Source organism: Corvus moneduloides, chromosome 2 (assembly GCF_009650955.1).
Source record: "Corvus moneduloides isolate bCorMon1 chromosome 2, bCorMon1.pri, whole genome shotgun sequence".
Taxonomy (NCBI): Eukaryota; Metazoa; Chordata; class Aves; order Passeriformes; family Corvidae; genus Corvus; species Corvus moneduloides.
Genome location: NC_045477.1, coordinates 26,105,874 through 26,129,618, shown reverse-complemented (window position 1 = coordinate 26,129,618; position 23,745 = coordinate 26,105,874). Strand labels below are relative to the sequence as shown.

General features: G+C 47.8%; 1 protein-coding gene across 5 annotated transcripts in view; it reads left to right on the top strand.

Moving 5' to 3' along the window:
- The first annotated feature begins 10,475 nt into the window (after nucleotides 1-10,475).
- BOC (BOC cell adhesion associated, oncogene regulated) overlaps nucleotides 10,476-23,745 on the top strand; it is a 54,497-nt gene continuing 41,227 nt past the window's right edge. For 2 of the 5 annotated variants that reach the window (XM_032098564.1, XM_032098560.1), the window contains exon 1: nucleotides 10,481-10,563. The gene's annotated coding sequence lies outside the window, so the exon portion shown is untranslated. The other 3 variants (XM_032098562.1, XM_032098561.1, XM_032098563.1) reach the window with 3 other exon arrangements.

Genomic DNA, 23,745 nt, shown 5'->3' with positions numbered 1-23,745 from the left:
GAAAGTGAGCTGCACCTGGGCTCCAGGGCCAGCCATATTCTGAAGACATCCAGCCCTGAAACTGTGGTGACATAGGTGTGAGAGTGCCTTGTAGAAATGTTGAGGACTGATGATATTTATTGGTTCAAAGAGTTTGGCACATGTTGTTACATTCTCTGCTGGTTACCCTGGTAGGTACAAGGTAAAGTTGGTGATGGTTTATGCTGTCAAGAGAATGGAGACTGGCAATGCATGATGCTGGACTAGCTTAGAAGGACAGTGGCTGGAAGGACCCTGTGACTGTTCTCTCTGGTTTTGGTACAAAGAGGCAAAATTGCAAGGCATGAGAGAAAGCCTGCACCTCCTCCTGCCCCATCTATGCCTCTTGCTAGCAAGCGGTGGCCAAAGCCAGGGATGGTAGAAACTGGGACATTCATCCTTTCAGCATCCTTGTTCACTGACCCAACGTGACAAGGAGGCAGCCCTGTGGTACTCAGTGTTTTCCAAAGAGCAGATGCACAATGCCTGGAGTACAACAGAATGTGGGAGCCTCCTCCGGGTGAAAAACACCAAGTAAATGTGAGAGGGGCAGAAAGGGGGGAGCGGATGTGCAATGAAGGGTGTGAGTGCCAGGGTGGCGGGAAGTGCACCCGTGCTGTGCTCTGGGGGTGCCACATGAGCAATTGTCTGCCCTCCCTCTGGCTGTGAGTGGCTGTGCCTTGCCTGCATCCTTGGAGGCAGAGAAGGACACCCGTGCACGCTCTGCCGGTGGCTGCCTGCACGTACTCTCTCGTTTTCCTGGCTGAGGCAGAGAGAGAAGGCCTGGTTTCGGTTAAGCCTCGGTCACACAAAGATGCCTTTCCTATTACTCTTTTGTTTTTCATTCTAAGCAATGTTCCTATTTAACTCTTGCAACTCTCCCCTGTTAGTGTAGCCTGCCCTGCCTGAGGGCTAGCCCAGGTCAGAGATAATTCAGGAACAAAGAGGAGTTGTTGGACTGTGGGGCTGGAAAACCCTCAGCCCCACCGAGAAGCTTTGGGAACCTCAGTATGTAAGAGGGATAATGCTGTTGAGAAGATCCGGGAGGCCAGGATGAAGATACTCCAGTGGTGTAGTGCTGAGCATGATAGAAATACCTAAAGAATCAGTCATGGCATTATCATGACTGAATTTGGCACCAAACTTCAAATCCACAGAGGGGGAGTGGGGGAGGCGGAAAAGAAAACATGCAAAGGCCTTTTCAAAACCCAAGACCACAAGAAAAAACTTCCTATAAACAAATCAAATGGAAATATTTTTTTAGTTCTATAAACATTTCCCCTTGAAGCGTTCAACCCAAATATTGCATCACTGTGCTAAGACATAAACAAATCTTGCAGTGAAAGAGATGCGCACCAACAATAGACTGCCCTGTTTGCCTTGTCCGGGCTGTGAGAAGTGCAAAAAACAAACAAACAGGGCAAAGAGTGACAAGCAGAAGAGAGATGTCTGAGGAGTACTTGTTTGAATATTCAAGGGAGAGAAGAAACACCACCCCACCCCCCCAAATCCCACTGAGCTTCAAGAAGGAAATTCATCTCCTTCAGGGTCCTTAGAAAGTCACAGCTCTGGCAGGTCAAGGACACCAGCCAAACTTGTCTTTCAGAAAGCAAGGTAGCTTCTGATTTTCCCCAAATATATTATTTAAAAATATATATTCTTTGACACAAGTATCTCTTGGGTAAAGATGTATTTATTTTTGCAGCGATTGTAATGGTGGTGTCAAGAACTAAACTGGCCAAACCGTGCTGTGATTTACACCAGTGTTGTACTTCCTATACAAGGAGCCCAGTCACACACCTATGGGAGGGTTGTCCTCTGAGAAGCATTTAGCAGGACTTCAGCAGGAGGCAGGGGTCTGGGGCCTGGCTTTTAGTTGGTAAAAATCTTTAGAGGCAGTCCAGGAAGAAGAGTTTGGCACCAGATTAGAAAATGTGAAGTACCCCACAAGAAACACACCCCCAAGGAACAGCAGCAAAAGGTGATGCTGGGACACTCAGGACTGCCTTTTGCTCTGTCTTCCTCATGTGTAGGAACCTCTAATCCAGCTCTACCTCCTCCATTTCTCACGTTTTTTGGAATGCAGTTTGACCCTGTAGACATCATACTTCTGAAAGCAAACAAAGAGATTTGCCTCCAGTCCCTCCTCCTGCTCCTGTGCCAGGGAGAGCACTGTCCCTGCGTGGGAAAGGAGAGTGGACAAGGACATGCTGAGTGGCAGCAGCAGTGAGGGACATGGTGTATTCACCATGGCGCCATTGCACTCAGCAATTTTGGTGCTGCCTGGTGTCGTGTGTTTCAAGTCATAGTACCGTGCTGGGATCAATATTTGGCTCATACCTCAAACAGACACTGTAGGAGCTGCCAGGGACCTACTGGCTTTGTCTCTCTCATCATGAGACACAGGCGAGGAGCTGCACAAGTCACTTGGGTGGGAGGGAATTTCATTCTTGTTCCAGCTCACACAAGAGACACTGTAGAAAGGGCCACCAAAAAAAAGCTGCTTGGTTCGGTCTAATGGGAAAGTTTCACTACCAAAACGCTAGCATCAATTGAAAACTCTTGGGCAGGTAAACTGGCTCCGTATTCAGCTGAGATGAGACAGAAACATAGTTATCCATGATTCTTCGGCTGGGATCACACTACAACAAGCAGAAACAACCACAGTTTCTCTGGTGGCTTAATGCCCTCCTTCCACAAGCCCTCCTGGCACTGGGCAATGCTATGCGGGGTCCTCACACTCAGCAGCCCTGGCCGAGCTGCCTGCAGCACTGCAGGGAACAGTAAACCTTCTGAGACCATTTGATCTCCCTAGACTCTTGACAAAACCTTCTCCATGCATGCTTTCTTTGGTCTTGAGAAAATGACTTCAGGTGCTGCTGTGGGAGCTGATTTATGAGGGGAGGCTGACAGAATAAAGGGCCTCACACACTTCTCATGTTACATTGCATCTAGCTGGTGTGAATTCAGAGACATTTACACCCAGCTAACTGAGGGAGAATTGGGCCCAGACCCAGTTTATCTGTCTGACAACAGAGAGAATTAAAGACCTGTAAATGCTAAGCAGGGGTGGTCCAAAAATATTAGAATCAGAAGTAATGGAATGAAGTATACAGGAGTAAAATTTAAGTTGAAGAGAAAAGATTACAGCTGACATACATTCCCTAAGCCGAGTGTTCTGCCTTCCACAAGATGCTTCTAGGTATGGCTTACATCAGTCAGAAAAAGGGATTAAATGGGTTTTGGGTTCAGCGTGGTCTGGCACGCAGCAGGCAGACTAGATTGGGAGTATTTTGAGTACTGGTGTCTTGCAAGACATCAGAAGGCAGCCTGCAAGTGGATTACAGCATCCTTCTCCAAATTCCCACCCATACAGTCATGCTTCATGCAATATCTAACACATGCAGTCAAATGAAATGGCAACAAATAAAAGCAGCTGGTAGAAATGAAAAACGAAGAATTTCAAAGCTTTGCCTGATTTTTATTTGTCTATAACCGCTGGCTGCTGCTTCGTATCACGCCACGAAAGAATGTGTGGATTTCTTTTTTTCTTCCCTGAAAGATTAGTTTGTTCTTTGGCTTAAAAAAGGATCAGAAACACTAAGTTATATAACCTTTTAAAGTTCACCTAACCCTTGTTCTCAGAGACTGTAAATTCCTGAGCACCATGGCCTTAGCATCAGCCATGATTCTTTTTTCTAAGAGAAGACCTAGTTCCTAAAGTTTCAAAGAAATGACTGGTAGGTGCTTTGCTGTCCTGCTCTTAAAAATGCAGTAGAAGTGTATTTGTGCACAGCCTAATGAAAAGACAAAGCAGGGCATATATGCCCAGAGGCATGGAGCTGTAAGACCAGCTCTTTATTTTTTTGCCTTTTACTGAGTGTCCAGATTGCAGTGGAGTGATGGTATCCAGTGGACACCATATAAAATAGAGAGGAGAGTATTAGGAGGACACTGCAGATAGGCAATGCATAGCCTGGCTGACCAGAAGGACAGGGACTCATAATGGTTCAAACATAAGCGCCTGCAAGGCTTAACACCAGAGAGTTGAAGATACTGAGGAAGATGATACTAAAGGTCCATATGAAGAATAAGGAACAAATAATGGAAAAGTGCAGGTTGGTAAAATAATGCTGTTCTGAGAGACATGTCCTCCAAGTTAAACAAGAGCAGCCTCCTTAAGGCTCCCCTAGCTGGGCTAGCCACTGGGACAGAACAGGGGAAGGTAGGTCTAAGGAGAGTGACACCTCTGACATTGCTTGGGGTGTCAGGAATGTCCTTTGGCCAGCTGGTCCCTCTGAGGAGAGGGAGGTTATCCCAGGGTGCATCCTCACAATTTAGGGGCTTAGCCCTCCTTGGGCTCCATGAGCTCTTGGATGACCCCAAGAAGCAGCAGCTCATGCCTGGGGCCAGGGGCTTCCCCACAGGCTGAGCCCAGAGTGGGACCTGCCAGTGCCGCGGGGGCTTCCCCGCGCTCCCTTCGGTGCCTGGCTGTCTCCAGGCTGCGGCTGCCAGGCTGGGATGTGGGTTAGCAGATTTTTTCCACGCTGTTTCTCCGGGATCCCTGACAGAGCCCATCAGAGCTGCCTTTTATCAGCACTGCACGCCTTAGTGAGCCTGTCATGACTCACACACAATGTGCTCTGTGCCGGATTAATCCGGCTGGCTTTCATGCTCAGGATGTGGGCGCCGGATGGGAGGGGGGCATTGGGGGCACAGGGACAGATGTAGGGCTAGTGGGGGCCCGGGAGACTGGGGATCCCCAGCCTTTTCACTTCCTGAAGTTAAGGACTTGTTTGAGGCTGTTCCAGAGGACAGGGTAAGCACAAGCCTTAAGCAATGAAAAAGAAAGATGGAAAGGCAACAGGTGGGAAAGAGCTACGGGAAGAGAGATTATAGGTGAATAATAGGTGAATAAATGGACTACAACAAAGAGAGAATGTGATGCAAAGGGAGATCTGTGTGCCTTAAAAGGTAAGCTCCCTTGTTGATAGACATGACAGGCAGCTATTTCCCACAGGTGTAATTACCCAGGGACTGCGCTCCAGCTAAAGGGATCTTTTCAGTTTTCAGCATTAACCTGGAACACCTTTAAGATGCCTCCCCATCTTCACAGTTGTGGTCTGTAAACCACAATGACCTACTACAGATTAAGGGAATCATAAAAAGTGTGAAACCCTAAACCCAGCGGAGTCTGTACTAATAGGAATAAGCTTCCCATCAACTACTGTAGCACCAGGTTTCCATGCAGAGTCTCCAAAGAGAAAACAAATCTCACATGAGAAGAAAAAACCTGCTCTTTCCAACAAACTTCTACAAAACTAAAAATGGATAGCAGGGGGAAAGGATGAATCAAAGCTACCTAAGCCAACACCACTGAAACATCTTGGACTCTGCCATGATTTCCAGCTGAAGGGGTGCACACACACAGAGAAAAAAAACCAAACTGATTTTTGAAGAGGTGGTGATGTTGCAGTTTTATGTACATACATATAATTTGAATGCATATGCTAAAACATTATATATATATCTCCTCCAATGTGAGATTCACAATGTTCACTTGAAATTATCTGTTCTATCTAATGCATTTCACCCATGAGAGTCCTACTTTCAGCACCTACTGCCCAAGTTCCCATCTCCACTTGGAAGGGTGAACTATTTTATAGAACGCTGTACTGTCTATCCATTGCACATGCATCCAAGAGTTTCCAGATAATTTCCTACTCAAGAATGAGAATAAGCTTGCCTGCCACTGAAATATCACTGTCTCTGGGTAAAATACAACACCTACTTAACAGCACAGAGCAACATTGTCACTGCAAAAGATGACATGCATGGTCTTGTTTTTACATCCTGTCCATCAGGGGAGCATTTCTTATCATTATTCTGAGACGGATTTTGGCAGTGAACCCAAAGGCAGGAGGGCATGTCCTACCGCTTTCTGCACACAGCAGGTTCCTGGTGCTCTTGTATCCAGTCTCAGGACTTCCCACATCCAGCACTGGCAGTGAGGTGTTTGGTCATGATCACAAACGTGGTTATATTTGCTTTCACTGCAAGAGAAGTTTTAAACTGTAGGAGAGTAGTTGCTGAGTTCTGAGGAAGGAAAGCACGATTCTAGGGTGGGGGAAGCTATTTATTTAGTGCATTTGTCTGATCTCCTTGCTCATGCAAAAAGCTTTACCAATTACCTTTGATAATTTCCCATTAACAAAACATTTTCTTAAACACCCTGTCCTCTACTCAAAATGTTCAGTGACGTTGTAAAACACTTGCCAAACACAACGGGATCTCTCTGACTGCTGATCCCTGAACACTTTAAGACAAGGAAACAAATGGACCTGAACCAAATCTTCTCATAGACTCACTGATTCTCCAAGTATTTCCTATCAATGACCTGACTACAAACAGAATAGTAGTTCTTTACAACATCCCCTGTGGGTATGTGGCACAGAACATAGGCACAGCTGTACCCACCATATATAAAAGATGTAACACCTTTTATACCCATATACGTACCACTGCAAAAAAAGAGAATGATACCTATGCGGGACTGTGTTTCTTACATACTGTTTTTACCATGTCTGAAACAGGAACAGTACTAATAAAACTATCTTGCTGCCAACCCCTCTCTCAAGAAGGAAAAGCTAGCACTGGTTCACCGCGGGTTTTTTTTATTTCAAAATACATATGTTATCCCTTGTGTGTGCTTTGTTCATGCATGAGGGGTAACATATATTCTGAAATGAAGGAAACGCCAGTGAATGTATGATATTTCTGTCTGACATCAGGATGAGCTTGTCACAACCCAAGTCTATGTCCCTGACTTGGACCCTAGTGGTAAAACTAAACTGACATCAAGCTGGTTTAGTTTATGCCAGCAGAGATTTCCTAATATAGACAGGTCCTATCTCTTGTCCTTTCATCCCACCCCCCCTCTTTAATTTGGCTGAGTTCTGATGACTGAATCACTTCCCCCTTTGTTTCTCTGATTTCTTTCCTAATCTGCTCCTGAAAGATGCTTAGTTCCTGAATCCCTATACAAATACACTTTCCTTTCTAAGCTTCTCACCAGCCAAACAAGGTTTTATTTGTTTATCTAATTTGACATGCCAAGAGAGAAATGATCCCATTTCCTATGGATTATCAAAGTAACAAATAGCTTTACAAGAGGGTAAACAAAGTAAAACTCATGCTGAAACTCTTTTGAACTGGGGGCTTCCCAGTTCACATCCCTTCGTAATGTGAGTCTTTCCCCTCTCCTCTACACTGTACACAAGATGACTTTCTGGTCACTTCGGACCATGGCCATTCCTAGAACTTAGCTAGTCATCACTGCCTCATCCCTCCTTCCACAAACTTACCTTGAATTTCCAACAACATGGCCAGACAGCTTTGAACTCGCTCTATGATGGAGCATTTTATCCACCTTGTCTTTGCTTCCACAGCCTAATTCCCCCCATCAATTTTTCATTTTTGCAAAAATGCAGAGCTGGAAGAACCTGGTGATGAGCTAAGAGCCTCCATGGAGGCAGGGATGCAGAACTGATTTTTGTTGGGAGTTTTGCCTAACTCAGGCGGCAGACATGGTACACCTAAAGCAGCACTCTGCAACACACCTCCTGCAATGTACATTTCTGGAGAATAATAGACAAAAGGACAAAACTCAGGCACGAATCTGGGCTAAAATTCGTAAGGACTCAGAGTCAGAGCTGCTGATGAGCTCCTCCCAGGACGGCAGACCCCAGCAGTGTGCAGCCTACATTTTTTCAGGGCACTTAGGTTTGGTGGCTGGGGCCTGGCTGGCTCCCCCCCACCCCCAACATCCCTTTCTGTTTATTACTCCTGCCGTAATTGGAAGGCATGTGTGGATGAATTAAACATAGCAGGACAGATGAGAAAACTCTCCCTCTTAGCTGGCTGAATGAGCAAATTTAACTGAGCCTGTTACCCACTGAGTATCGTGCCGACATGCCAGGGTCCGGTTTCCTTTGAGCTCGCCCTTTCATGCGGAGTCCCTCTGTGCCCCCTGCCTTGCTCCTCACAATATCAAACAGCTGGAGTTTCAGCGGCCCCGAGGAGAAGCCTTTGCATCCGACAGCAGCAGCAGTGGGAACTTTGTCTGGGATCAGAGAGGGACAGGGCCAATATGGGCAAATTGGTAGCTGAGGATCAGGGGGGCCCTGGCATCTCCAGAAGGAGATGGGACCCCCCCACCCCCCAGCCATGGGGCTGTGCTTGGTCAATGCCCAGAGTAAAAGTTTCCTTGTGCCTAAGGAACTGGGGTTAATGAGGGGGTTTCAGCTTTCATACTGCTTCAAGCTTCAGACAGGCCAGTGGCATCCAGAAGTCAGTTCTGGTGGGGAGTTTGAAACAAATGCGTGCCAGCCTAGAGCAGGCATCCCCAGTACAGCAACAAGAGAGCTTCCTGAAAGCAGGACTGCCACTGGCTTGTCCAGGGATGCCAAGGGGACATGGTTGCACAAACCAGCACCCTGCTTTGTCCCAAGGCATTTCTTTTGGGAAGCAGGTGGGAAGAACAGCACAGGGAGGGCACTGCCGCATCCATCTATTCCCTCAGCCGCAGGGATAAACAGGGAATGTAATCCTGCAGGGCTGCAATCTTTTTTTCAAACTCTTTAACAAGCCCTGGGGCACTTCTTCGCACAAGGTAGCTCTAATTCTGCTCCCTCGCCTTTTTCTTCCCACCTCTGTAAGCCTAAAACCAGTTGGGGCTAATTCAATTCCGGCTTTAATTTAGGAGAGTTTACGACTGCTTTAAATTAGGAAAGCAGTGTTTTTCAGACAAGGCAGGTGCTAGAGGTCTTAGCACTTGTAAAAATTAGGCCACTTAGAGGGTGTCTACATATGGATTTAGCACCTGAGGGGTGTGTTACTGAGCAATATAAGGAAAAACTTGAAATCTTTGAAACAATTCTTTAAAAGATAATTAGACAACAAAGTTACCGTTTCAGAGGAAGGAAGTTTGTGTTTAACCTGATAAGTCTTTGTGTTCAACCTGATAAGCTTACCCATTGAAATGAAAGGTGAAGAAGCCATCAACACACATTCCCTTGGAACTCAAAAAATCCTACAGAAAAATCAGTTTTAATCTTTTCAGCACCCACGTAATAAAGCAAGGAAGAACCCCAAATCCAAATACAAAAACACCAAATCCTTTGCATCATCCTTATGTTCTCTTATGTGTGAGAAATGAGTAAGCCAAGAGATCAGAACTCTCCTACAGTGCCACTAAGCAGGAGTAACTCTGAAACCCAGTGGTGACATGATGAAAAATTTCAACTCTTTCACCTTCTTTGAAGACTGAAGGACTTCACGTTTAGAAACTACAGATCATGTTTGTCGTCTATGCTCTTTTGTACATGGCAAAAAGGTGAGAAACCTATCCTGACCTTTCAGTGACAGATTTGTTTCAAGATAGTCTTTACTGAAGGGCCTTGAAAGACCAAAGATTTCCCTGCACTTCTAGGTAAATTTAAGTTTTGAGGCAGGATTGATGCAGGGAAATGCAGTTAGGAGGAACTGGTTTGGTTTAATCTTAGGGAGTGCTGTCATTGCTTCTCCTGAAAATTTGTGCCCGAGACACCTTCCGTGAGAGCAAGCACCTGCCAGGAAGGGATGGTTGGAAGAAAAGACCTTTCCATCCTTCTGGTATTTATTACAACTGAGGACCGCCGAGGATGGGGTGGGATGGCCGCCCAGGAGGGGCGCCCGGGGAGCTCCGCGAGGCGCTGGTGCCACTCCGGTGGGCGGTGCCAGCCCCGGAGCCCCGCGCCCGGGCGCCCCGGACCCGCACCCCGCACCCCGGGCCGGCGGGGCCGCCTCCCCCGCCCACAACAAACTTTTCGTCCCAACTTTCCCGCTTCCGCCGGGCGGGGAGCGTGGGGCAGCGGGGAGCGGCCCTGGGGGTCCGCGGCTCCCGGTTCGCCGTACCGGGGGACGGGGATGGTGCGAGGAGGGGTACGGCGCTCCACCGCTATCCGCCTTTGGGGAAGGGGTTTTACTTTGAGTTTTCTCCCTCCTCTGGCTCCTCCTCTTCTTCCCTCCTCCTCAGGGGGAGGGGAAGGAGGGAGGCTCTTGGGGCAGGAGTAGCTAGAGCAGGGAATTGTTTGGGAGTTCAGTCATCCAAAAGCCGTCTCCCGTATGGAGGGTCTGGCTTCCCGCATCCCGGCGCCTCTTCCCTCCTCCTCCTCCTTCTCCTCCTCCTCCTCCTCCTCCCGCCGCGTCTGAGCTCAGCGCGGCCCCCCATCCCCAGCGCTAACCCGCAGAAAAAGCACAACCACTACCCCCAAACCAAGGGCCCCCCCACTTTCCCCTTCCTCCAAAATAGGCTTTTCCCCCCTCTTTTTCTCTCCTTTTTTTTTTTTTTTCTCTCTCTGTGTGTGTGTGTGTGTGTGTGTGTGTAGTGAATTCCCCGCAGATCCGGCCTGGAAGTTCCCAGCTCCTGGAGTTAAGCCTCTTTGTTGCTTCCCTTCGTTTGGGGCATCTTTGTGTTTCCCCCCGCCTGCTCCACTGGAGACTGCGGTGAGTGAAAGAGAAGGGGGCCCGGGCCTGGTGGCCCTGGCGAGTGGCTGGGAGGACGCACGGTGGTGGCGGGCGATGGGGCGCAGGGCTTTCGCCCCATCCATCTTCAGGCAGCGGCAGAGTTCGGGAAGTTGGTGTGGGGATGTGAGGAAGGGGGTCTGCCTAGGGATGTAGGAGACATGACAGGGGAATAGTGGAGACCCGCTGGTCCCCACCGGGACGGGGCTTGTTTTCGCGCAGGCAGGTGAGATGTGGGGGGCTCGGATGTTTCCTTCCAGCTCTTCCTCCTCGGCGGGTCGGCCAGAACTAATGGTGGGCCCATGGAACGCACACGCTCCGCGGTGCTCCAGGGCTCGCCTGGAACTTCTCCCGCAGCCTGGTCCACGACCTTGCCCCGTCCTCACTGCCGGCTGGGCGAGGAGGGACGGTGAGCAGTGGAGAGAGGGAGAAGCTGTGCAAAATAAGCCGCAGATCCATCCTCCATTGCTCGAACTCTTGTCAAAAGCTGCTGGGAGTTTACAGGCAAGAGCTGTCTCTGGCAGATGCGAAAGCATTTTGGTTTGTGCTCTGTGAAGGGGCTGCTGCTGCTGCAAAGAAAAGCAGGGATGGGTAGTTTGTTAGTAGAACTTTTGTCCTGTTCTGTGACCGTAGAGTTTGTAACCCTGGTGCAAGGATTAGGAGCGATTTGGGTCAGGGGAAGTAATTTTCTGCCTGGCAGTGGGATGTTGTAGAATTTGTGCACGCGTGCCTCCTTGCTTGGACTGCAACTTTGGCAGGTCGTCTAGATGGTGACTGTAAATAGAACATGTGCTGGGGAGAAAGCGGGGTGCTGAATTTGTAGCCATGTCCGAACCAGACTTTTTGAAGTGCTCTGAACATACTAATAGTTACTTTGAAAAATAATAATAGACTTTAACCAATACCCCTGGCTGGCAAAAGGTACTTAATACAAATCTATCTTTGGGCATTTCCCCAACTAATTCTGGTATCCCAAGTGTTATTTCACTGGCATTGTGTGAAAGGCAGTTCACGTCTATTAAAGTTGGGGTTTTTTGTCCTTGTTTGTTTTATAGAAACTCTCTTGACCTCTCTGCAGCATTATGTGAGTGGGATAACAGGAATCCATACACACACTCAGCACCCGCATGTAATTCCCAGCATGTCTTAAATGTTTTTCTTGGTGCCCAATTCTCTTAATTTCTACATTGCTACCGTAGTGTCTTTTTGATATGTTCATTTGCAATCTGTCATTAAAGTTTCTTTTCCCATGGGCTAAAAAACTACCATGGAAAATATTAGAAGAATGTGGGCGTTTTGTAAGTAGAATTTTATCTCAGTTTTCTTTTGAAGCTAACTGACTCAGTGTGCCTACAATTAAGAGGAGGGTTCCTCCATATTTATGCCTATGTACTTATATGGCAGACACTTCAATTTAATGGGTTGAATATTGACGTTCATGGCTCAGGGAAGGATTTTAGCAGAAACACATCATGGGTTTGCAGTGAAGATTTGTTCTGTTTATTTAAGTGACCTAAAGAAATGAAGGTGAAATAACTTCCCATGCTACTAGGAGTCACATGGGGATCTCCTGAAGTAAATAGGACAACTAGGAAGAGCTGTGAGCTCCCTGCAGGGTGCATGATATTCTCACAAGAAATAAATGGAGTTTTTTCCCATGTCCTTTTCTTAATCCTCCCCTTCAGATACCGTTACAGGGACTCATCCTGCATATCCCAAGCAGAAGAGATCCCAGTAGGTGTTTGCTGTGAGGGTTGAAGTCAGACACAGTGCAGTCCTCCCTGCTTCCTGCTGGGGAATGTGAGGCAGGTTCATCAGAATGGTGCGCAGAGGTCCTGTGCAGATGGGAAAGGCAAGTTCATTTTTTTCCCACTCATACACACACACCCCCACAGGACCTTTATTTGAGAGGTAGCACAGTACAAGTAACTACCACACATTTCTTCTCTGCTTGGCACAATGAAGAAGTATTAGAGCTGCATAATTGTGCATGTGTGTGCTCCAAACTAGTGTGTAAGGTGTATGAGTTCTGTGTATCCCTGCAGTCTGGAGAAGGCAGCTTTTCTGTACTTTGTACTGGCATGATACAGAAGCACAGAGCGAGAGGTTCTTTGAGATTGCAAAGTGAAACCCAGTGCCTGGTGTTTGCAGAGGTCTTTCCAGCCTGCAGGGTGTGAGACTCCTGGCTTGGAGTTTTGCTCCCTTGAAGGACAGGTGAATCATTGCTCAGTCCACTTCACTCCATGAAATTCTTCTATATCCTCAAAACTAGCAGCAGACAGGTCCCTCCAAATCTTCACTACCAAACTGGCAGCCCTGCAATGCCTTCAGGATGCTGATACAGCTCCTGCTGTCTGACTGGGGCCAGCAGAATTGCCTCTTTGGGAGCCAGCTGGAGCCTCCTGCAGAGCAAGAAGCATCTCAGGAGGGGCTATGAAGCAGGCAGCCTGCTGTCCCCACGCTCCACAGTGCTGCATAGGAGAAACTTCCTTTCCAGAGTTAGGAAAAGTTACTCATTTACGGCAGACCTGAATTTTTGTAGTTTCTTGTCATTGTTAGTGAAACACTTGACTGAAACACCACCAGATCTACCTGCCAGTGTTTCCTGGCCTCTTCCTGAACAATTATTGCTGCTTCTACCTGGGCTGTGGGAGGGAACATGGATGACAGGACAGGAAAGGCACTTCAGTTGGAAGGATGTATTCGGATGTGGAGGTGTTTGAGCTGGGTCTGCAGCCCATGCACATGCCTTGTGTGACCTCACGTTTTCTCCACAGCCCTGTGCCTTACTGTTCCCATGCAGAAAATGGAACTGGACCCTGTGCTGGTGGGTTGAGCACTGGGAGGAGGGGTAGATATTGCTGTCTGTGTTGACTCTTAGTAGCTGACCTGTACCCACCCTCCTGTCTCTCAGAGCAGAACTCAGGTGCACTGGGGGGGGACCCTCTCTGTTGTGCTCACCCTCCTAAGGACTGCCACAGGGCTGGAGAGGCACCTCTGTGCCTCCAAAATCGCTCTCTTCCCAGGCAAAGACAGGCTGTCTTCCAGCACCCCACCTTGTGTGCCTCATGAAGCAGGGGAGCAGTGACAGGGAAGAGTGTATTGGGAACCATGCTTTTTGTTTTAGCCCAGGTTGGCCTGCAGGTGGATTTTCAGGGACTTGGGCTCAGCTGGGCTCAGTTTAGTCACTCAGCCTGCATGATGTTACAACAGCAGTAGGCCAAGGTAACTCCAGGTTAACAAAAGTTCCTTTGGTAGTAAATAGTGGTGGGTTGTTCATTTTAATATCCAATGCTGAGTGCCTCAGAGACATGAGGCACAATTCCCTTGGACTTCTTTAATGGGCAAAGGTGACTTTGATATATTACTGCTGGTGTGTTACAGACCAAGGCTTGCAAATTTCTTGGTTTAAACCGTTACCTCCCAGGCTAAAAATTTGCAGTGTGAATTCTGCAGTTAGGCTGGGATATCCCACAAGGAAAAAGTTCTCTTGCTAAATCTTTGGAGACTTCCTGTTTCTGGTTAGACTGAAAACATCCCGAGGGAAAAAACCTGCTGCTGTGTATTTTGGTGCTCCTGTGGTCAGTCTCAGTTTAAGAGGCTGTTATGTATTCCAGTTCCTAGGCCACAAGAACAGTTTAAGGTGAATAATGACTAAATGAATTGCAGGTCCTTAGGTAGAATGGGGGTGAATATCGTCTTCCAGGTTTCTAAATGTACTTTGGGTAATTGTTCAACAAAGGTATTGCAAGCATCTTTGTCTGTTTCTTGATACTGGGTTTAGTTCCTCTTGGCTCCAAATCATACAGCATCATGTCTGCTGCTTCATTGGCTGAACATAGTGCTTGAGGCCGGTTTTCTGGAGGGAATGCTTGCAGAATGGGAAGCTTTCAAAATTTGCTTTGTATGCATATTTGTGCATAAGTCTTCTAAAATCTCTCCACAGGAGCATGTGCTCCAGCAACACAGCTGTTTGAGTGTCCATGGGAAGCTAAGACAAAAGGAGTATGGAGCAGTAGAAGCAAGTTGGCTGAAAAGCTCAGAAAGATATTTATTGCAGGGAAAAGAAACCACTTGGTGCTTACACAGTCCCAGAGCTGCTGCAGGCGGTGCAGAGCTTTCTGCTTAAACAGGGAGCAACAGATCCCTGCCCTGAGGATGTTACATGCTCCTTTTATTAAAATGGCCTCTCTTCCTTGCAAAAGGACAAATGGGATGGGAGGCTCAGCTCTGCCTGATGGAGTTGGTAGCAGAGCACCTGGACTGGGTGCCTGTGAGGGCCTCTGAGGGCTGACATTGTGTGTTGTAGGAGCTTTTGAGTAAGAGGCAGTGCCAATTTATTTTGGCTCTAGTGGCATTGATGGAGAGAGATGTGCGTCAGGGAGCGTGTGGGACGTGCTTGAGCTTCTTTGCCCTCCTTGTGGGCAGTGTGCCAGCACAGAGGTGAGAGCCAAACTTTATCCTTGCTTTCTGCTCAGCTGCTCTTGAGCTGTGTCCAGTCATCTTCCGTGAGCAGCCATTAGATGTGAGGATGGCAACTGCGCCTTGTGCCTGTGCAGAGTGTTGGAGGATTGCTGGGCAAAGTCCAAACCACACCACAGAGTGTTACCCCTATGGAAACCTACCGTTGTCAGGTTCGCAGAGGTTTTGGGCTGTGGTGTCTCTGTATTTGTGTGTGAAAGCCAGATGGTGTTTTGGAAAGAGGTCATTTTTCATTAACTTCTGTGCCTGGCATAGGCAGTGAATCTTTCACCCCGAGCCCTGCAGTGGCAGTGCTGTTTTGGCTCTCTCAGGTCCACTCTGGCAAAGAGATTAGCCAGCAGGTTGTACTTTTATGCACAGCCATAGACCCAGGGCCCTGCCAAATGCGAGGATGTGTTCACTGGTTGTAATGTCAGCGAGTCTGAACAAGCTTTTATATCTGAAGACTGTGCATCAGGCCCTTCTGCTGCTCTTTAAATCACAAGTGCAGGGGAAAAGGGTGTAAAGATCCCTGTCAGAACTGTGTCGTCAGCTTTCGAATACCAGAATGAGGTTACTTTTTATTTTTCTTTTAGTTGACAAAAGGACAGGTTAGACAGAGCCCTGTGAATTAATGTGTTGAGTTTAGTGTGGTTTAGAAAGCCTGTGGTAATACGAACATATTGAAGTAGCCTTTGAGAAATATACTGCAAATATGGATACATTGGCCTGGAATACAGCATTTATTTCTAAAATTCAGCTTCTTCTGATAATGTCACTATAATTTATCCTGGTACTTTTAGGGAGAGCAGCCACCTTGCTTAGTGATGCCAGTGTTTCAGGGTGCAAGCCTGGGATGTGAGGGCAGCTGCATTTGATTCTCTACACTACAGATTTCTCCCCAGGCTGGGGCAAGCTGCTCTTTGCCTCAGTGCTCCACCTGCAAAGCTAAGTGGGACTTCCCTGCCTCCTTGTGGTGTTGAGGATAGCTCTGCTGGAGATCAGGAGAGACCATAGATTTGTTGGCCCTCAAAAAACCTCTTGGATAAGGACCACAGTTGGTTTCAGCAAAGAGCCTCCTGCAGCACTGACAGCCCAGTGGGAGGCTCCTGTGGTTGCCTCTGGGGACGTGTGCCCCTGCTCGCTGGGTGGATGTGGGCTCTGTAGGGGCTGCAGGATGCTTTTGGTTTGGAGGGCAGGCTGGATGTGCAGCTATAGCAAAGGTCCCCTCTGAGCGTGACCCTTGGGGAGCCTCGCGTAGGTAGCAGCAGTGCAGCTGCAGCGAACTTCTGGCTCCAGCCAGTGGTGGTACAGAGAGGCCATTGTAATCCTCTGTGCTGTACAGTGTACATCTCAACAGGCAAAGTGGCTCCAGGGTTGGTTGTTTCCCCCCACCTCCCCCTTCTCCATCCCTTCAAATCTACTTTATGAAGTTCCTCCCCTTAAATTGAAAATTTGGCCTTATCTTCAAAGAAGCCCTTTAGTGCCAAGCTTTTAAAGGTGGGGAGGAGGCGAGAGCAAAAACATCACATCCATTAACAGCCCAGTTGCCAGAGAAAATGTTTTTTAAATCATAATCTGAAACCTTAGTGTTTGGGAGCCAAAGCTGAGATTGAATACAAGTATGGGCCTTGTCCCTAGAGAGTCGCAGCGCTGGGAACATGCTGGCACAAAGACAGACCGTGGAGCGCGGATTCTTGTGCATGCACGCACACAAATAGACAATTATTTGGAAGCCAATAGTGGCCTGGATGCTGAAGAAATTTAATCTAGTGCCTTCTGCCCCAAGTTGCTCCCTGAGCTGTAGCTGATGTGGAGAGCATTCTCATTACTCCAGTGCTCCTCTGGATGGCAGCCCCCTCTGGAGCAGGAAGATTCCTGCTATTTGTTGGCCATGGGTGGTAAAAAGGACTGGCTGGTCCAGCTTCTTTAGAGCCTGGTGCTGTCAGTGAGAGATTTCTTTGGGGCCCCTGAATGGTGATGGGCATATGATTTTTATGTTTTATTTCCCCAGAAGAAAGCTGCTTGTGTAACAAACCCAACCAAGCACTGTCAGATTGAAAGGTTAGGTCTGAGTCCCAGTGTCAAGAGATATTCTCAGAAACATGCTGGGTGGGATATTTCAAAAACACCTGGGCTGACTTCGATGATGTGGTGAAGAGCCAATGAGGCTTGGGCATTGACAGACCAGACAGCTCCCCTCCTCACTTTTCAGTACAGGCTCACACTTGGTGGGTGTGCAGGACGGTCCCACTGTCACCACTGTAAGAGCTGCCCACTGTAGTAGATTAGTCCTGACCATCTACTCCTGCATGGAAGTGGACCCTATTTCATAAGTGGCTATCAGGCAGATCTTGGCTTGTGAGCAGTTGAAGTGCAGCTTCTAAGCCAGAGTCATCTGGGCAGAAGGAGAGCAAGATGGCCCAATTACCCAGTTGTAATGGGGTTTGAATCCCATGAGGAGCACCCCATGACTAACTTCTTCTGGGACCTTATGGCATGGCCAGCCAGACCTTGCAGGAGGAGGGCTTGATATCTACTAGCTCTTGAGTACCTGTGGGGACTTCCTTACCCCTCAGCTGGCCAAGCAGGATATCAGGCTTATAGCTTACGGGCATTTCTGGAGGCTTTGTAGAGTGAGACAAGCCTGTGAGAAGCTGGTGCTCAGAGAGCACCTCAGAGAGGCATGCCAGCTGCTTTAGATGTGTCCATCATCACTTCCTCACTCTGACTTTGCCCTTGAGGTGTCTGGGACTGGCCTGAAGGGAAAAGATGTTTGCTTTCCAGCAGATGAAGAGCTGAGCTCCTGGTTCCATGCAGCTTGTGCCTGAACACCTCTGTAATGCTGTAGAGAAAGAGTCCAGGGCCACGCAAGGACTGGTTGCCTTTGAGGACCTTGCTGCTCTGGGTGCCTGAGGTACTGTAAATGTTGCAAGAGTAGTTCAGCTAATGTCACCCCAGCTCCAGATCCTGTCAGAGGTGGCTGCCCAGGCAGCAGAGAGGAAGAAGTCTTGGGGTCATGATCAACTATGCTGGATGACCATGCAGCCCATTAGTTTGATGATGGATGCTGAGAAAGGGAGGTCAGTACCAAGGTACAGAGCTGGAGCTGCTGGAGCCTGGGTGTGTTTGCTGACCCTACTCACCTCTTGGTAGGGAGGTATGGAGCCAGTTTCAGGAAGCCTTAGGGAGGAGTGATCTGGTTTACATGGCTGCAGCAAGACAAGCCAGCCCTGTGTCTTAGGACAGGTACCAGTCCTGCAATACTCCTGCTCCCACTAGAGTTGGCTGTCCTTGCCTGGTATGAAATGTGCTGTGGAAAATAAGAAATACGGGCTGTGGGATCCTGCTGATGGCATCATGAACCCTGTGGTCTTTTGTGGAAGGAAGAGTCTGCTACTTATATCATGTAGCAATTTAAGCTGGAACATAGTTGCTAAATATACAGTTGTCCTGTTTTCCTCCCAATTGCCTGGGCTGCAGATTTGGGGAGAAGGGAATAGGAGCACAAAGAGAACAACATCAAGAGCAAGTGGCAGGCTGTGTTTATCATTGAGGCCTGACCCTATAATCTCCCTGGGGATAGCTTTGGACATCCCTAACCTCTGAGCCACTTGAAAGAACCACCTTTAAAAAAATTTCCCAAACTGGTGACCAAGCGAATGAGTGCAAATTTCCTCAGCCACAAAAATGTGACTATAACCCAGTTTTTGCATAGCTTCAGCACTGGAGATAAGTACAGGTTTCTTGACTCTCTGGATGAAGGCCTGAGAAAGGCCTGCTGTGCCATCTTCCTCCATCACCATATTCCAAAACCTAAATTATTATTTGTATTACAGTTGTGTCTACAAGTTTTAACCAAGGCTGGGACACATCTATGATAGACACCATGTTAACTTGTAGTGAGAGACTGTTCCTACATCCCCATTCAAAACAGTGAAGCAAATGCGGAAGAGGAGATAAAAATAGAGCATGAGAAGGACACGTGTGCCTTGGAGTGACTTGGCAGGTCAGGACTGGAGCTAAGTACAGGTCCCATGTTGCCTGGTACTCAGTCCCATGCTCCATCCTCCACCTTGCCCTGCTTCTCAGAAGAGGTCGAAGTCGAGCATCACTAGATCTTGGTTGAAAGCTGTCTGCCTTGAAGCTGGGAGTTGTCCATAGCAGAGTCTGATCTTCCTCAGCCCTTAGCTCACATCAGTGGCTACATGAGCTCCAGTGAGTGGCTTCCCAGAGGGGCACTTGGCACTGCAGCTGGTGTTGGTAGCATCCTGCTGCTGTGCATGCCTTACATTGGGGTAGGCAGCGGGTCTTGCAGAGCTGGGGAGCTGCAGGGGGAGAGCAAGAGCTTGTGGCTGCAGGGAAAGAAAAGGAGCCAGTTACGTCTTTAATTCTCTCCTGTCAGTCAGTTTTCAGTTGTGGCATCATGCTTTGAAAGATAGCTGGAAGAGGAGAGTGCCACTGTAATAACAGTGTTTTGCTTGCAGCGTGCAATCTCAAGTAGAACAGTATCATTACATAAATATTTTGTGCCTTTCTACAGGGGGTCTGGGACTGTGCTTCTCCTGCTCTGGAGGCATTGCCTTTCAGTGCACAAGCCAAGAATAAACTCTAACAGATGCTGCTAAGGCCAAGTCCATGGCTTGTGTTGTGCCCAGGTGCAAGAGGAGATGTTCAGATCTCCATGGTCAGCAGAGGTACCTTACACTGTAAGGAGGTGCAGGAACAGCAGGGAGGGACAGCAGAATTAAAGAGAGTTGCTCTTCCTGAGCATGTGTCTGGGGACATGCAGGGGTACCTGAATGATAATCTGACCCCTGCAGGCACAGGCAGCCCAGCAGGGAGCAGCTGTGTGGACACCAATGGCAGGATACGAGCAAAACCTGGCTTGATGCATTAACTGGGAACTATCTGTCAAGGAGGATAGGATTGCTTCAGTGAAACCTGGGCAGGTTCCTTCCCCCATCCTTTCTGGTCTGCCTTGGAACACTGTTCGGGACAGCAAGTGACAGCTCAGATGCATCCTCTTCTGGTATCTATTTGCAAAAAGCTGTAGGCAAACTGTCTTGGGGGGCTGCTCAGGGCCATGCCCTACTGCTGTCCGAGTAACAGCCTAAACTGCAGTCAGAGGCTTTTTGCTCAGAGGAATGCTTTGAAATATATTGGTTTTAATGGCACTGTGTTACCAAGGGCTCTTTGTGTCTTAAGTGAAGAGATGACTTTGCTCTACTCTGCAGGAAGAGGAGCCTATCTGCAGTAGGACTCCTCCATTTTGCAAGTGGTTTGATGTGCTCTCTGCAAGCAAAGTAATTGAATTCGAATTGAGAAGAGATCTCAGATGAGGTATTTGTGCCCTTGCAGTTTCTTGCTGGCTCAGTCAGTGCCTTGGGAGTGGAAGAGTGGTGGGAGACTTCAGACAGCTGCACAGTTACGGCTTTTTCTTCTCTGTCGATCCCAGGTGACTCCCTGTGCGTGAAAGACTGTGAAGAGGCCCCAACATAGCTGCTGCCTTCGCTTCTGTCCAGCTGAATTAGACAGGGCATGGGATGGAAAAGGTGTTAAAAAATGGGTTTGTGCCACTCATCCATCCTCATGCTTACTAAGAATAATCTCTTCCTCTCTCCCAGCACACAGCCCCCTTTCAGTTTTGCCTCAGACCTCACAATGAGAACAGGATTGAAGCTGAGGCCTCTAGCATGCCCCTGTTCCCTGCATGTGTGCTGCCTCCCAAAGGATGTGGGTGCCTCTGCCAGGTCCTCGCACCCTCTTTTCTCCCTGTTTTCTGTCTTTAACTTCCCCTCCTCTGCCTGAAGTCCCTGTGCTGCCAGCAGCAGTTGCCGGGGCTGAGAAGGGCTTGTTGGGCCATATCCTGGGTACCCCTGTCCTTACTTGTTTTGGGGAAGGCTGATAAGGAACAACTGGGGGTGCCTCCCCAGGCACCAGCCCACTGCTGCAGAGGTGTTCCCAACCCTCACCAACCCGAGGCAAGTGCCGAGCACTGGCGTGTCAGAGCGGGTCTGGGGAGCCCTTGCCCGGGCACGGTGGCTGCCTGCAGACACAGGCAGGGCTGCTGCCTCCCCACAGATTATTCTGGAGAAGCACCGGCCTCGAAATGAGATCTGTGTCTCTCCTTCCCTTCTTTTCCCTCAGCTGGTGCATTGGGGCTTGAGGCAACATTTTCAAGTCCCCACCAGCATTTCCGATCTCGCAGCGTTCTGCAGGCTGGGAGGGTTTGATGCTGATCTGTCTCCTTACAGGCAGGCAGAGAAGCAGCGGACATGGCGTGTGCTGAGGTGCCAGCATCTGCAAGGGGCATGTAGGAACCAGGCCAAAAAGGCTCAGTGAGCTGTTAATGAGCCACAGATGGTCAGCTTTATCTTGGAGCCTGCCGATTTGGCCTTCTAGAGCTTTCTGCTGAAGAAATATGTGAGTAAAAGCGGGTGGTAGGTAAGAGCTGGGAAGGAAGACCCTAAATTAAAGATCCTTAGACATATATGGGGTCCTCAAGAGATCATCTCTGCTGGAGGCTCATTGTGTTTTTTCTGAAGGTCTCCGTAACTGCTTGTGGGCTGCAAAAAAGAGACTAATTTTCCATGGAAGAATTTTATAGTTGATAGGTAAGAACAAGCAGAGGTTTATCTGTGGCTGTTACATAGGAGGATCTCCTGAGGCTTTGCTGGAGTACCAAGCCCCAAAGGCTGCAGTGGATGTGTTCCCCTCTTGCACAGGGCAGGATGCTCCCAACAGATGTTTGTTATCGGCAAAGTAAAGCAGAGAAACAGAAAAACTTCAGCTGGCAAGAAATGCAAGGGGAAATTATAATTGTTTCCCTGTTGGGCTTGCAGAGAGAATTCTTGAAGCTGCTTCCTGTCCCACTGTAACATTTTATGTTTATATATCTCTTTCATGAGGAACTATTAAATCCTGCAGCATGTTGTGCATGTGACTATATGGGAACAGCTAGTTTTACCCATCCTATGGGAGAGTGTGCCAGCTGCACAACTGGATCTAAAATCATGGAGCAGCATTTTCACAAAACTGAGTGCTTTTCTTCCTAAAAGAGTTCATAGTATTTTCCAAGTTAGGAAGTGGTCAATAATTTCCCTAATGGTAATTCTGAGATTGTATTTCCCTTAGATAGGTGAGTTTTCACAGTTGCTAGAGGGAGGGGAAAGACCTTATTCCTTTCCACTTCTAATGCTGCATTTGTGGTCTGTAGCAAGTGACAGTATTTAATGTAATGTAGAGGGTACGTACTGCCTGAGCTGATCTACAGATGACTTTGCACTGAACAGTGAAAGGTTTTTTGGGGGGTATTTAGTGCTATGGGACAGTCACAGATTTCCCTTCTCAAAGAAAGCAATTAGAGATAAATGTCCTTGAGACAGAGGATGGCTTTTGTAGAGCACCTAATACTGGGTTCTTAAAGGAGTCTCTGTAAAATAAAGGAATCTAATACTCCTTATGGTCCTTTACTGGACAGTAATATAGGATTTTTGGAAGATCCAAAGAGTTCTAGATTTTCTTTTTTTCCCCTGGTAGACAAGCAAATGTCAGGGGTTTGCTGTGTCCTCCCAGAACACTGCTGGGTGAGTCTTTGGAGAAGACAATCTGATCTTTTCTGTGAAACATTTGCTAATACCTCTCAAGCAAAGGTGCTTTCTGCATTAAAAAGGCTTTCTAAAATGATAAGGCAATTCACAACACAAAAGCTTCCTAGTCCTTAGAAGAAGAGGTAGACTTCTTCAGTTAGATTATTAGCATTTTAGACTTAGGTTTTAAAAATGTCTTAGGCTGACCAGAATACGTTGATAGATGGAGAACAGATTAGAATCTCCTGTTCTCACCCCCAAAGCCTAGGAGCTGGTGTCACTGTTTATTCCTGGTCTCTTTACTGCTTACAGTTTTCTCCAAAAATTACTAAATATGTAAAACAAGGATTGGGTTTGGGGTTTGAGGTTTCTTTTTTTTTTCCTTCCCATATTCTAGGCCAGACTCTGACCACAGTCATGTATTTGTTTTTTTTTTTTCTCCCTTAATTCCAAATGGAGTCACATAACAATAGCCTGGAAAAAAAGTACTGGAAATGATTTGTTCACGAATTTATTTCCTTTTTTGGGCTACAAGGAGTGGGTTAGCATTTGGGTAAGGAGGCTGGGAGCTCCAAGCCATCTCTTTCAAGGTTGAAGAGGGTTTAAATGGGAACCATCCTGGTAAAATGAGAAGTACTGTGGAAAGGCAGCCTTTCTGGGGCAAGCATTTCTATTGCTCCATGTGCAGAGCCTCATGCTTGGGGCACCTTTTCTCAGCTGAACTTTATTTGCTATTTATGTAACAAGGTCTAAACAGGCTTTGTCTGCCACGGGCGGGCAGGGACTGACTGGAAGAGAAATGCTCCTCCCGTCTTGGGCTTCTTCAGAAGTGGGTGATTGTTTTCTTTCCTTAACAGTCTGCTAATAGGAGGTAGTGGGTGGTGTTGTCTTTCTTATTTATTTTATGTAGGATGTCATGACAGATGGTGATTTTGACTGTTGTCCACAGCTGCAGAAACTGATTGCTTTCTCAACCAAGCTATCAGCTATGATGGAGGCATCAGAGCAGGATGATCTGTGAAGGAGGAAAGCCTATCAGAGACATCAGAGTCCCAGCTGACCGTGTTCTGTCATTTCTGTCCTGAAGAGCAGGAGAAGTATTTTGCAGACA